This window comes from Triplophysa dalaica, unplaced genomic scaffold (assembly GCF_015846415.1).
Source record: "Triplophysa dalaica isolate WHDGS20190420 unplaced genomic scaffold, ASM1584641v1 Contig5, whole genome shotgun sequence".
Lineage (NCBI taxonomy): Eukaryota > Metazoa > Chordata > Actinopteri > Cypriniformes > Nemacheilidae > Triplophysa > Triplophysa dalaica.
This window is the reverse complement of record NW_026622639.1, coordinates 102,543-117,961: the sequence shown is the minus strand read 5'-3', so window position 1 is coordinate 117,961 and position 15,419 is coordinate 102,543. Positions and strand designations below refer to the sequence as shown.

The following is a 15,419-nucleotide window of genomic DNA, read 5'->3' as shown; positions in this document are numbered from 1 at the left end:
GATGCCTTCCACCGACACGACTCCACAGCCAGCCACCGTCGTCACGACCCCAGAACCACCAGCTGTGGCAGAGACAGAGGAGACTGAGCCCTCTGAGGTTGGCAGTGACAGCAGCAGCGAGACCTTTCAGATGTGAGAATAAAGCTCTTTGTTTTGAACTTCTTGTCATACTCACTTATATGCGATTTTATAATGTGCTTTGTTTTTCACATTTCAGCGAGCCCAACATGCAGTGGAAGAATCAAGCAAGGAAGCTGATGGCAGAGAAGGGACTATATCAGAAACACTCCCTGGATCATCCGCTCCTGGAGAAAGACCTCCAGAATTAAAATTTCAAGCAGGAGGTGAGAATATAATTTGAAAGTGTTCATTTGTAACATTGCAAAAAGTCTCATCCGTGCGGTAATGATAAATGCATTTCTTTCTTTCCACGTAGAAAACGTTTCCAGTTTCCTTCACTTCATGGACCCAAAACAGCCGTCCCTGTTGTTTGTGAGGAACAGGGAGAAATCAAAGCTGTTTCTGCGTGAGCTCACTGAGGCCAAGTTGACCAAACAGACTCAGCTCAACTACCTCAAGAGCCTGAAAAGGTTAGAACGATTTGACGTTTTTTATATATGGACACTTTGGTCTTAAATGTGTGTCATGACTTTAAACGCTTGTCATTCTTGCTGCAGATTTCTCCAGTACCACATGGTCAACACGGAACTCATACACAGCGACGAACAGCTCCACAAAGACTGCAAACACTTCATAGAGTACATCGGGTCCTTGCAGAAAGGCTGTTCGAAGTTGGTCAGCAAAGAAATCATCCAGAAGCGGTATGTTTAATCCTTAGAACCAATTTGATCAGCTCACATAACAAATGTGCGCATGAAGTTATTTAATACAATTTTATCTTTTTTAAAAGGAAAGATATGCTGACGCAGCCAGGGCAGCTCACACCAAGAGACTGCTGGACTGTGCTTGATAAGGCCAAAAGAGACTTCCTTGCTGTCATTGCTAAGGTGTTCCCGGAGAGAGGCTTTGTTTGTTCTGTAGGCCGAGGAAGAGAGCGTAAGTTAACCAGATTCATGTACGTTGTCTATATGTACCAGAAACAACAGAACCTGAACTTCATTCATGTTTGTCTTCTGCCAACAGTGGTTTGACGCTTACTATGATGAGATCAGACCAGAACTCCTCAGCGGTAAAGTCTGTAAGTATTTTGTTTGGATTTTTTTGAAAGTCTTGCACCGCTGTGTACGATACAGAAGATTGTTAAATAGGCTACATGTAACAAAATTGTTCTTCGTTATTTTGCAGCCCATTTTGGGCGGCGACTTCCGAAAGAAAACATTTCATTAGTTGGACTGCGAGCCAGGGCTGGAAAAGCAACACCTCTTCCTACGCCCGCATCGTCAGTCACTGGAAGGCGCCGGGACCCGTCCGTGCTGTGATTGACTAAACGCAGATCCGGAAGCTAATCACCTCACAGAAGTGGAAAGGCCTGACACTGACGGATAAGGATGTTGTCACAACACGTTCCTTCCAGATCGGAGAGGTCATATGTGACTATCACGGAAGTGTAGTTACGGCAGGTGAGGCCCAAAACATCCAAACTGAAAAGGGTGAATCTGGAGGCTTGTTCTTCTACAGAAACAGGAAGGGCGAGTCGATGTGCATAGACTCCAGCCACTGCGAATGCCACCCCGACGGGAAGCCGTTCTGTCACCGCATTTGCCACTCTGGGAAGCATGCCAATATACGTCCCAGGCTGTTTACAGTTCAGGAGGATGGGAAGGACAAGGACATTATCTTGTTTCTGGCAATCCGAAAGATCCAGACCAATGAAGCACTCTACTACGATTACGGAGACAAGAAGAAGTCCTACAGGGGAGAGGGTCTAGATCTCAACTGGGAATAGACCCCCACTTCTGGAACACCAGCAACACACCGTTTATGAATAAGAATGCAAAACTTTTGAGACTTTGAACAGCAAATCTTTTACTCTCCTTATGCACAATGCCAGCGGTTATGAATTTGGCGGGCAAATCTATGGACACTTTGTACAGAAAAAATCTTTTTACTTTCCTGATGAATAACACCAGTCATTATGAATTTGCGCGGGCAAATCTATGGGAATGAAAATTTCAAGCAGGAGGTGAGAATATAATTTGAAAGCGTTTCTTTGTAACATTGCAAAAAGTCTCATCCGTATGCTAATGTTAAATTCATTTCTTTCTTTCCAGGTAGAAAACGTTTCCAGATTTTTCCACTTCACGAACACACAACAGCCGTCCCTGTTGTTTGTGAGGAACAGGAAGAAATCAAAGCTGTTTATGCGTGAGCTTACTAAGCTAATGGATGATAGCCAGCAAAGAAATCGTCCAGAAGCGGTATGTTTAATCCTTTGAACCAATTTGATCAGATCACATAACAAATATGCGCAAGCAAGTTATTTAATACAATTTTATCTTTTTTAAAAGGCACATTTTCCAGTACAAAGATATCAACCAGCTTCACAAGAATTAAGTGCACCATCGTAACCTCTCTGAACTGTACTTCTCTTAGTCTCAGGTCTTCACTTGTCTGGTATTCATAATAGAAATAAGCTGACACGTTCATTTATCCTCTTGCATTGAGAAGATGAGCAACTGTGCGAGATGGGCAGACACATCCAAACTCTCTCAAAGAAAACACACACAATCACACACACTGATCGCCTGGAAAATATAATACAAAATTATTTCAATTATATTTCAAGTATGCAACTGAACATCTGTATGTTTATCATTGAATATTTCAACGTACCTCACTGTTAGAGCTGTCTATCCCACTATCTGTCATTTCCTTGTCGGACAAATAAAAATTTGTCCGACATGCTATTAAAATAGCTATTAAATATTTTAAGTCTCCCGCAGACCGTTACGCATGCACGAGCTGTTTGCGTCACTGAATGCGTCATGCATAGATGAGACCATGACGCATGCACAAGCTGCTTGTATCACTGAATGCGTCATGCATAGAGCAGAGTTTGAAGAATGCAAAGGAAATGCAAAGGCTTTTAGGCTGCCATATTTGTTTACATCGCAAAGCATTGTGTGAGTTTGAGTGTCGGGAAATGAGAGGCGCATTGTTAGTGTATGTAGTGGTCCATGATATATGTTCGATATAAAACAACTTGTTGAATTAAAATATTTAATAGCGCGGGGTTACTACAATTCCCAGAATTGTTGTTTATTCTTTTGTCAAATAAAATTTGTAGACATGAAGCAGTTTGACTGAAATCTCTTTTTATTTGTCAGAAAAGGAAATGACAGATAGTGAGATAAACAGCTCTTACAGTAAGGTAAGTATAAATAGTCAATGATAAACATACAGATGTTCAGTTGTAAATAGATACTTGAACTCAAATTTTTTTCCAGGCACCAACCGATCTCATCAGCCAGACAGTAAGATCAGTGTGTGTGTGTTGTGTGTGTTCTTTGAGAGCCCTATGGAAAACTAGCAATGGTTTAACAACAAACAGATGTTGTTTGGTCTTATTTTTGAGGACAGCGAGAACACATCGTCAGATGATGAGGAAGAGCCACCAGACCCTCACAACTCACCCCCTCCTCTCATCCTCCTCCTTAGCCATCACCACCTCATCTGGACATAGAAGAGGCATGTAATGGAAATATTAGACATGTTCTGTAACCTGCTGGTTTAGGATTGCCTGGTTATTTTTTTCTCACTGCAGTGTTTCGCCGATTTCGAGGACGAGGGTGAAGATTAAGAGATAATTCTATATTCATATTGTTTTTATATGTTTAAATCAATAAAACAAATTGTCCTTAAAAGTGCAATTGGTTTGCTTCACTTTTTCTTGTGCTTCTCTATGGTTGCTCTCATGAAGATACAGGAAGAATCAAATAAACAGTGTGTATCAGTTGAATTGTAAGGGTAAACATGCTGAAAGAAAATACCTGGCCGCACATAAAACATTGCATCTGACTGAAAAAAAAGAGATTCTAATACATGTGTATATTTTATCATGGATACCGTTAATGTATCAGAAGTGGTGAACTATCAAAGCGTCGTTTGAGGCTGTATTTGGCTTTGATGGATGTTTGCAACCATGGAAATCAGCGAAAATGCTGCATCCATCATTAACCATTATGAAACTTCAAAACTCAAACACTTACAAACACTTTATTTTAAGAATATGTAATGATGAGGTCGGCAACGTGTAAGTGGGTCACCCAGGGGTCATAGGCTGTGCCTACCTTTTGCATAGTAAGAAGTTTGCAGAGGCCCAGGAAGCAGTGGAATTTTATGGGGCAGTTAGGACCAGGGATAAAAAGGGGGAAACCATACCCAGCCAGCGCAGGTATGTGCATTACTACAGCTATCTGTTGAAGAACAAGCTGGAATATAAACCTTTTTGATCCTTCGATGTCGGCTCTTCCTATCATTGCGAAGCAGATTTCGCCAAGCGTTGGATTGTCTGAGACTCTAGAATACATATTTCATCACTGTTTCATAAAGTCTTTTATGTAGAAAGAGTCAAAAATCCGTATATGACAAAACTATCATCAAAAAATGGAAAGCCATGAGGCCAACATCAAGATTTTGCATGTGAATTCTTATCTTATCATGACAAACATTGTATCTTTGTAAAGGTCTGAGACTCTAGAATACATATTTCATCACTGTTTCATAAAGTCATTCATGTAGAAAGAATAAAAAATCCATATATGACAAAACTGGGATCAAACAATGGAAAGCCATGAAGTCAACTTCAAGATTTTGTATGTGAATTCTTACATTATCATGACAAACATTATATCTTTGGAAAGGTCTGAGACTCAAGAATACATATTTCATCACTGTTTCATAAAGTCTTTTATGTAGAAAGAGTCAAAAATCCATATATGACAAAACTGGGATCAAACAATGGAAAGCCATGAGGCCAACATCAAGATTTTGTATGTGAATTCTTACATTATCATGACAAACATTGTATCTTTGTAAAGGTCTGAGACTCTAGAATACATATTTCATCACTGTTTCATAAAGTCATTTATGTAGAAAGAGTTAAAATTCTTAAACATTTTACTTAAACATGGCATTGAGACAAAGCTCACCACGCTTGAAGTAAACTTTATTAAAGTTAGGATTACAGATAATATAATGGACATTGATGACACGTCAGTACAGATTTCAACAACCAATAATTGAACTTGTAGATTTCTTTAAACAATATGACACTTATTTACAGCCCAGCAAGCAATAGCCGTCTAGGTTAAATATAGACCCGGTATAGTCCGGCTATGTGTAACCCACTTTCAGCTAAAATGTAATTTTAGCCAAAATAATTTGCGAGATGTATGATATTCCATCATGTAAGTGTAAGAATATTATTTCCTATGTCCCCTTGTCCAAGTATTATTCTAAGGTTGAAGAGTCTGGTCGACAGAACACACAGAGTTTGTAGGCCTGGACACAAAGTTTGACACAGACACAGGAGTCTAGTTCAATCAGCAGCCCATTCGCACCAATTGCGTATAAATAACATGCGCTGTGCATTATCGTATAATACGGACGCCAAATTGCGATTTTGCGTGCATGAATACACCTTTTTTTGAGTGCATATGATACGCCAATTAGCGTGTTTGCATATTAAACAGCAATTTGTCTCATTACCCTGTCCCCTAACCCAAACCCTAAACCTAATGTTAGTGTCCGTGCATATTATAACCTCTACCCTAACCCAAACCCTAAACCTAACATTATTATTTTAATTATTTTTGTGTTTTCTCTTCATGTACGTTTTAAAATGGCTGCTCTCCACCCAGGTACAAGCAAACATTGGCGTATCACATGCACGCAAAATCGCAATTTGGCCCACATATTAGACGATTATGCAACAGCGTGTTATTTATACGAAATTGGGTTGCAATCAGAGTCCAAAGTTTATTGTATTAAGGACTAATATTTATTATTATATTATTATATATATTATATTATTATTATTATTATTTATTAGTGCTTGAAACAGGAGGTAACATTTGCCATGGAAAAACACCAGAGTGGAAAATCACCAGACATTATTATTCCTCATGTGAACAATCAGATATGATATCACAAAGTATGTATTCGATATGCGTCTTTATACATTCAACATTACAGTATCAAAACAATTGTCCCTTGACATCATTAGGAACCTTGAGATGGAGACCAACGGATAATCATATCAGCATAAGACATGATACAACTTTATTGTATTAGACACAACTGAAATATTAAAGAGGACACAGACGAAATCCTAATCTCACAGTAAGCAAAGTCAACTGTGATGACGAGGTGTTTGGTTTGCTTTATTTGACATGTTATATGTGTAGGCTGTGCGTAGACACGATGTAGATCGTTGTAAGACGGGCTATTTCCCCGCAAGCAATAGCCGTCATTTCACCGTCTCTGTTATACCCGATATAGCCCGCAGCCCACTAGCCAAAATAACTTTGAATTTGGATACATGTCGTTTTGACCAAAATAACAAAATAAATTACGAGATGTATGATTTTCCATGTAAGCAAAGTCAACAGTGATTGCAAGCTTTAGTTTAATTTCTTTCACGTTCTAGGCTGTGCGTAGTCACGATTTAGCTCCTAGTAAAAAAAAAAAAGTATTTTTTCTCCAAAAAGTTAACGTTACTGCAACTGTGTGCCCTTAAACTAAAATTGATCTAAATTCAAGATGGTAAGGATGAAACTATTAAACTTACCATTACTATTTTTCTTATTATTATTAAAGATAGAAATGTATTTTTGATTTAAGATTAAGATATGAAATGAGTTTTTGATTTAAAGCAAGTTTTCAAAGTGCTTCACATACAACTTAACAGCAACATAGTGCAATATGAAAAGAAATTATAAATAATCATGATTTCTTTCCAATTAATAAAAGACAGTGAAATACAGTAAAGTACTTAAACTTGATTTAAACAGAATGAAGAGATGCAGCATACCTTCACTTTTCAGTGAATTTCTTCTAGATATATGGTGCATAAAAGCTGAATGCTGCTTCTCAATGTTTAGTTTAGTCAAATTGAGGAAAGAACTGAAGTAGTCCTCGAGAATGCTGCGAGCTTATTTGTATAATAATGTAGTGCCTGTCCCTCATTAATGATGGCCTCAGCTCCCAGTAGTGGTGAGGGACATACTGGCCAATCTCAAAAGAATAGCAACACACTTAAACCACTCAGTCATTGCACAGCAACGGCTCTCCGTTATTCAAAAGGAGGTTGGTGTCCCTCAGCATTCACATTCCAGTGTGGCAACCAGATGAAACTCCACACTACACATGCTTCTGAGGATCCTGGAGCAACAAAGAGCAAGTAACGCCTGTTCCAGTGACCAAGGGCCAACTGTGGATGTCCAACTGTGGATGAGTGGGATGTGGCAGCCACCCTGTCAGAGACCCTGAAACCACTTTATGAGATAACACATGAAATGAGCAAAGCAGAATCCTCTGCGCTCCATTACACCGTGTGTAGCAGTGCTCAGGTGTGTGTTGGAGTCACAAGGATCGACCAGCAAAAGAATTCAGACGAGGCCAACAATCTTCTACACTGTCTGTATGACACCATGCTTCACTTCAACCAGTCATGCACAGGTACCAGAGGGGATCCTAGAAATGCTAGAGGTGTACATGAGTGACCTAGTCAAAGAGCAAAGATTTTCACTTTTGTATCAAAGTTAAGACGCCGCAAACTTTTCAAAGTTAACCCAACAATGGATCTTAGGCCGTATCTCAAACATAACGCTTCGACACCTCGGACTGCGGGTCCTTGCTAAAATTGGGAACAGCGCCACCTATGGGTCACGAGTTTTGAAAAATGGGTATTTCCTTTAGAACACTGTGTTGGTATAATAGCGGGAGCTTTAAATTGGTTTAAATCATATTTTACAATTAGAAGTTTTTCTGTCAATATGGGTGAACAATACTCAAGTAAGGCTTTTTTTGCCATATGGAGTTCCCCAAAGTTTGATTCTGGCTCCTTTGCGCTTTTCTCTCTAAATGCTCCAACTTGGCTCAAGTTTTAGAGAACATGAGCTATTTTGTATTGTTATGAGGAGGACACCCACATTTGTCTGCCTGTTATAGCAACTCTCTGGGTCTTGAGTCTCTTATGGCATGGTTGGCAGATATACAGGCTTGGCTCATTAAATTGTACATTTTTATGATTTGTGTGGTAGGTTTCTCTTCAGGAGATCATCAGTGTAAGCATTGACGTAATCAAACATATCACATAAGGTTCAGGCTTCCAATAGTAAAACATGCACACCAATAAATCTTTATATATACTTAAGATCTGTTTCGTGAATACACCTCAAGGACAATTATATTTCCATCAAACATTTTAGATTCACCTTAGTGACCTGCTGCACATTATTTGGATTTAGACTTCCATATAAACAATACAAGCAAATGGCTAAAAATCATTCTCAGAAACTTCTAGATGATGGAGTCTTTGTGGTGTCTAAAAATACAAAGCATAAAGCTTATGTCTAGAGGACATATGTCGTTGAACATATGTGACCCCGTCTGTGAAATCCATGCAATTGAGAAACAAAGTTTTAAGTTCAAACTTTGATTTTGAGTTAATATCAATCTCTAACATGACCTTATTCAGTAATCATGGACAATATCAGGATGGCGTTATAAATGATTGTATAATGACTAGAAGAGGAATATAAGTGTTGAGTCAGTGTATTTAAGTGCTGAAGTACAAGAGCTTTTGATTGTGTACAGCTGCTGCTCATCATCATCATCAGATCTTATGTGTTCTCATTGGTGAAGGAAGAACTGATGACATCACACATCAATTTACTCATTAAACTGTACATTGGAGAGCAGCTGTGTCTCATACAAACACTATTAGATTGAAGCTTTATAAGGACACCTCATAGCACATGTCTGATTCTTCTGAGAGCACATTATTTAACCAGAATTTATAAGTTGTTCCTCTGTCTCAGAACCAGTGGCGGATCTAGAAAATTTTGCATGGGGGGGGCAAAGGGGTGGCAAGAGGTCGTGGCAGGGGTAGGCCTACATGGAATCCCTATATATGAATTGCTTTAAAAAAACAAACACAAAAACACTTTTAAACTTCATTAGTTATTGTTTAATCATGCCCTTACACACTACAACATTTTTTAATTCACAACAGGAATAAGCCCAGTGTTCAAATAAAACAAAGCTGTGCATCTTTTAAAAAGTAAAAGTATAAAAAGCTAAATGAAAATATAAAAAAAGTACAATAATTGTGTCCAAGATGTTCAATACTCAAATGACCCATGATTACCCATCTTTTTTAGGAAAGCTTAAGGCGACAGTTGTTGTGCTTTGCAGCGAAACGGTTCACAAACTTATCTAAATCTAGTACTTTTGCACGCTGTTTCTCAATACTGAGAACAGCCAGATTTCTCAGACGGTCATCTGCCATGGTTGAGCGCAGGTGAGTTTTTACAAGCTTTAAAGTTGAAAAGCTTCGCTCACACCCAGCAGTACTCACTGGCAAAACAATAGTGATCTTGCACAGGCGAACAAGCTCAAAGAAAACCTCTTTAAAAGGCACCGAGAACATCACAAACTCAGTCAGACTGGACGGGTTTACTTTGCCATTTACTCTGTTTCTTTCAAGAAGTCTTTTTGCCTGGTGTATCTCAGTTTTCAAGTCTTGCAAGTCAGAGCCATATTCCTCAGCCACTAACAAAACCAATTCTTCCTTTAAGAAGTCATTGTTTGATGGATTTAAAGCTTGTATACCCCTCATTATCTTGCTGCTAGAGTTTGAAAAGCGCCTGTCCACTTCACTGATCACTGACTCTATGATAGGAATGAATAAACCTATTCTAAAGGCATCTTTGCTGTCAACATGTGTTTGCTGTCTAAGTGTAGATGTTACAAGAGTATCATGTAGTCTCCTAGATGTGTGTTTGGTTCTTTTTGATTTGACAATGGTAGAAATGTTACAACAATTGCATGTGTCAATTGCTGTACTCCACAGGTCATTACAGCTCTCCTCTTTGCGATAATCTTCCAATGTCTGTCTGAGGGTTTCAGTAAGGTCAACTGCTTTGGTAAGGTCCACATAAGTTGACTGGAGCATCTCAGATAAAAACTTGGTTTCACCTAGCACTTTTCTGAAGACTGCAAGGAGCCCTATGAAATTAAAATCAATTTGAGAACGTAGTCCTCTTGCATCTACAGCTCTCTGTGGATTCGCCTCATCTGAAATTTCATCCAGCACTCTTATTACTGCAGGCAGCCTGTCCATAGGGTTTCTACATGCAGCATAGCGACAGGCCCATCTAGTGTCACTTAGCCTTGGAAGTTCTCGTGGTGCCCCACCACTGAACATTTCTTTTTGAACATCCATCCACTTAATGTGAACATATGAGCCTGACATGAATGTGTACAGTCTTTCCAGCAAAGTGAAAAAACATGCAGCTTCTGGGACATTTTTTACACTGTCCACAATGACAAGATTCAAACAGTGTGCCCTGCAGTGAACATAAAATGCATATTTGGCAACTTCCTTAACCCTTGTTTGGACCCCAGAGCACCTGCCACTCATTACTGCAGCCCCATCATAGCCTTGGCCCACCAGATTATCTCTGTATTCCAGTCCATACTTTTCCAGACGTGAAATAAGTTTCTCTGTCAAACTGGCTGCATCTAAGTGCTCTGCTTTCTGGTACTCAAGGAAGCTCTCCTGAACCACACCATTATAATAATATCTTACGACCAGAGACAGCTGCTCCTTTTTTTGAATGTCTTTAGTCTCATCCGCTAAAATAGAAAAGTGCTCACTTTCTTTAACCTCTTTTATAATTTCCTCTCTAACCATTTCTGCTAAACACTCCAAAATCTCATTTTGAGTGATTTTGCTTGTGTATTTAGCATTTCTGGGACCCTGTGACAGCCGTTTTTTCACTAAGGCATCATGTTTACTCACAAGATCTAAAAACTCAAGGAAATTTCCCCTGTTTTTTGAGTTTTCCGATTCATCATGGCCACGTTGGGAAATATTCTGAGTGGCTGTCAACAGCAAGGTTTCAGCCAAAGTTTTAATGTACTTTTGATTTTCGATTACTTGTTTCTGATTTTCATCTCTCATCATTCCCAAGACAGTTGTATTTTGCTTGGCCATTCTTTTGAACTCACTCCATGCAATCATTGCATTCACATGTGTGTCTGATCTGCCATGTACACTAAACCCACTGTCTTTGGAAGTGGCCTTCTTCCAGTTAGAATAGCCATTTTCTGATGTGAATACACTGTTTTTTAAATGCGCAAAATGTCTGCATGCAAAGCAGTAAGCTGCATCTTTAGACACTGCTGCATCACCTTTGCATTTTGACTTTGCTTCACTTATTTCCTCTTCTCCGTCACTTATTTCCTTGTCCCCTTCTGTCTTCTCCTGCTCTGACCCTCCTGGTCTCTCCAGTTTACTGCCTTCTCCTTCATTTCCCTCACGCTCTTCCTCCTGTGTACTTCTTTGAATTTTTTTTGCAAAAAAGCTGGCAATATCCCCACTTTTAGCCTTCCTTTTCATGGTTAGGCTGAGGCTCCAGCTACTTTCTTCAACTACTCTTGTCTGCAAACAACGTCAATATGTGAAAACCTCTGGTTATCCTTGTATAACATTACACTACACTGTAGGGCCATGTAGTTAATAAGTAGCCTATATAACAAATATAAAATCAGAAAGATTTATCACATGCACACACCAGTTATGTTTAGACTACTTAATTCTATTGTATTTGTTATTTCCTCAGTTGTAACCTGGTTTCATTGCTGTGATATCTGAGAGGAATTGGATTTAATAGGACTGCTTAGCTAATCAAATGATCGATCTCCTAACTGGCACTGTATTGTGTGTTGTAACGTAACAGCCCAAACTAAAATTGGGTATTTTTATTTAAAGTAATTAATTAATTATTAAAGCAATTTAAGGGAATAAAGAAAAAGAAAGGCTTGTTGTATTAGTGAAATAATTGTAACTATTTGCAACTAATATTTTATTTTTAATTTACATAAATGAATCAAGGAAATTATAGCATATTTTCAATTCAAAAAGGCAAAATTTAATAAATAAATAAAAAAAGTTTAACTTTTCTATTGTAAAACAGTCAAATATTAAATGATCTACTTACATTTTACCAGGCATTTGTTAACTTATTTAATCATTTTGACATTGATGAGCTAGACCGCTGAACTTTTAGTCTTCCTAACAACAAACAGAGCGTTGCGTAATGTAGTGCATCAGAGCAGCATTAATAATAATATCAAGTGAATCTCTTATCTGCATCTTAAGTTTATTGCCAATAATAATGACAGCTTTGCGAACGTGAACTCGGTGAGCTCGCGCAAAACACATCTTCAGCACAGCGACTCATTTAAACGCCTCTGATTGGCCGATGTGATCAACAGACATGTCTGTGATTGGCTACAATGCTCAACGTTGCAAAAGCACATCAAAAGTACCTTTAATGCAAAGGGAAAAATATAAATAAAAATGTAATATGCACTGTTCATGATTAGTTAAACGAGGCCGCTGCAATCTTATTCACATTTGTTTTTCTGATGAATTGTTTTGCTTTGAGAGAAAGACAATTTAACAAAATATTCGGGGCTTTACTAAAAACTTTCGAGGCTTAAGCCCCCTTGGCCCAGCCCTAGCGCTGCCCCTCAATATTTTATATTTTTATTAAGCTGTTCTTGTCTTTACTAAAATCAAAATCAGGCTAATCAAAGGGAAGAGTGCTCTTACAAATCACGAGGGAGCGATTTGACCGCTGATTTTGCCTAACGTAATATACTCGCTGTTTTTGCTGATGCTGAATCGTCTTTAGCATACAATACATTAATTACAAATGTAACTTTAAGTTAAACGTGTGTTTAAACTACACATGGGGAAACTCACTTCACCTTCAGAGGATCTGTCCGGGGAAGCTCAGTCTCGTCGGGTTGCAGGACCACCGCACCGCTGCAGACTCGCTGTGTGTGTGAGCCAGACTGAGCGAACGCCGCTCTGCAGGTTTGAATCAGGGACGTAACTAGTATTTGAGGGGAAGGGGGGAGGGGCGAATAATACATTTAAAATTAAAAATTTAATTGTTCACTTTTGGTAAATGTATTGGACATAGTGGTGGGTTGTTTTTGTAAGTACAGTTTTTGGATCATCAAAGTCAGGGAGGCAGCTGGGGGGAAAGGCTCTAGAGTGGGGGGGCACCTTCCCCCCCTTGCCCCCCTGTAGATCCGCCCATGGGAATAACATTTCCGCTGCCGGCTGCCTCCACTTCACTTCAGAAAACTCCGCGCGTTCGGTTACACAGATACGGGCCGCATCTTCTGAACGACTGTCGTTCTCCCCACTGAAACCGGGCTCAGTCTGGATCTGTACTAATGCAGTGAAACGGATGCGACTGTAACGCGGATTTGCCGGTTTGAAAACGGATCCGGCTCGGAGTCCACTGCTATCTGGGATGTATTTCTGACCTAAGGCTAGTTCATACATTTCCATGAGGATTTAAGCTGAAGGATAAAAACCTTTTAAAGTAAAAATATGCACACGTACACACATATATATAACATAAGGATAAAGCGATTGTTAAGGCCTTTTTAAAAAAAAAAAAATTAGCATGCTAAACTGCTGAATTACTTAACGTTAATCAATCACAGAATAAAACACTTCCTCCGCACAGCGACACAGCAAATTTCTGAGTGTCAAATTCTCACCTGCAGTGTGAAAATCAACACTTTTACGGGGTTTATATAGGTCCACACTAAATTGAGTTAAATATACACTTTTAAAAGTGTTATCTTTTTAACACTTACACACTGTTATAAGAACACTCGGAGTGTTCATATATAACACCACTAGTGTACATTTTACTTTCTCAAAAGGCACATTTTTCACCAAAGTAGTGCTGAAATTCCAATCTTGTGTGTCAATAGTTTAACACTGTGTAAGGTAACTGTACACTTATTTAGTGTTTTAACATCTCCTGATTAAGGTAATTTATATCTAGATCTAATTCATCTATAAATATGATACATACATGTACAAAAAGAAAAGCCAACATATTGTTTCAGTTTGATCTTTTATTTTAAACAAATAACATCTCAAACTAACAGAAATGAAGGTACAATATATTCACCATCTGACCCATATGGACACTGTAGATCAAAAGGACTGTACCACAGAGCATTCCTTTTAATAAGTTCACTCAACTCATAGTTTCTCTGTACTTTAAATGCATGATGATGCTCTGAGCAATGTTCAGTGAGAAGATTGTCAACAACAAAATATACAGTGCTGTTAATGAAAAGTATTTTCCGAATTTGACAAAAACTGGAATTTCATCATTAATTGTGTTGCATACAATTAGGTATTGTCTATATATGTTATGATCAAGACATTATTCTTCACCTCCAAAAAAAAAGTATTTGCATGTGAGAAGTTTAAGAAATTAAGAAATTAAGAATTCAAATAACACAATTGGACATTTGGCGACATGAATTATTCAAGAAAAATTTGTTTAACTCTCTATGACCATGTCCGAGAGAGATATATGTGTAAGTAAGAATGATAAATTTGAGTAGTCATTACTTTTGTAAAAATTACATAAAACCAGCAAATCTAAATCAAACTTATATTTTAAATGTTGGTAATGTTGGTAATGCTATATTTACCAATCCTTTCACATCCAAAAATCTTGGAAATATCTTAAGGATGTCAGCTGATCTTCCAGGGTCGTGTACAAGTTCTTGTAGATGCTTGAAAGTTTCCTTCATCTTTTGCATAACTTCAACTTCATCAGCTGTATGGACAAGGAAGGAAATTGCCTCTCTGCATGCATCTTCTTCAAGCTGTTGTCGAATGTCTAGCCTTCTTCTGCGACTTAGTCCTCCTGTTTCAGAAACCTCGGAGCAAACACGTTTTGGGTTCTTTCTTGACAAAGTTTTAAGGCGCCAGGAGATGAACCCTGTTCCCTTTACAAGAGAAAACATTTGAATATGATCTGAAGTCAGTTTCATTTAATAACACAGTATTATTTTATAATATGAAAATAGCATACATGCACATGCAAATTAAGAAGTATTATTCTTGCATATCCCTTTGCTGAAAAAGCATCTCTCAGGGCAGGAAAAAGAGTAACAATGCCCATGGCTTAAGTCTTTGCGGGTAGGATCCTCCTAAAATTTGATTTAAAAAACAGAAATGTAAATTGCACAGCAAAATGTAAAGCCTTGTTTTTTTCCCAAAAAGGATATTTTTTCAAAGGTTTAACAAAGCTTCTTTATAGGCAGCTGTTTGTAGTGTAACTGTGCACTGAAATCTTACCCGTAAGTCTCAGTCATGTGACTGTCAACAATAT

At 38.4% G+C, this 15,419-nt stretch overlaps 1 long non-coding RNA gene across 1 annotated transcript; it reads left to right on the top strand.

The window, feature by feature from the left end:
- The first annotated feature begins 1,434 nt into the window (after positions 1-1,434).
- Positions 1,435-3,104, top strand: LOC130416982 (uncharacterized). Its single transcript, XR_008906092.1, has 3 exons — positions 1,435-2,143; positions 2,232-2,378; positions 2,469-3,104. It is a non-coding gene; the product is annotated as an uncharacterized LOC130416982 (long non-coding RNA).
- Positions 3,105-15,419: the final 12,315 nt, after the last annotated feature.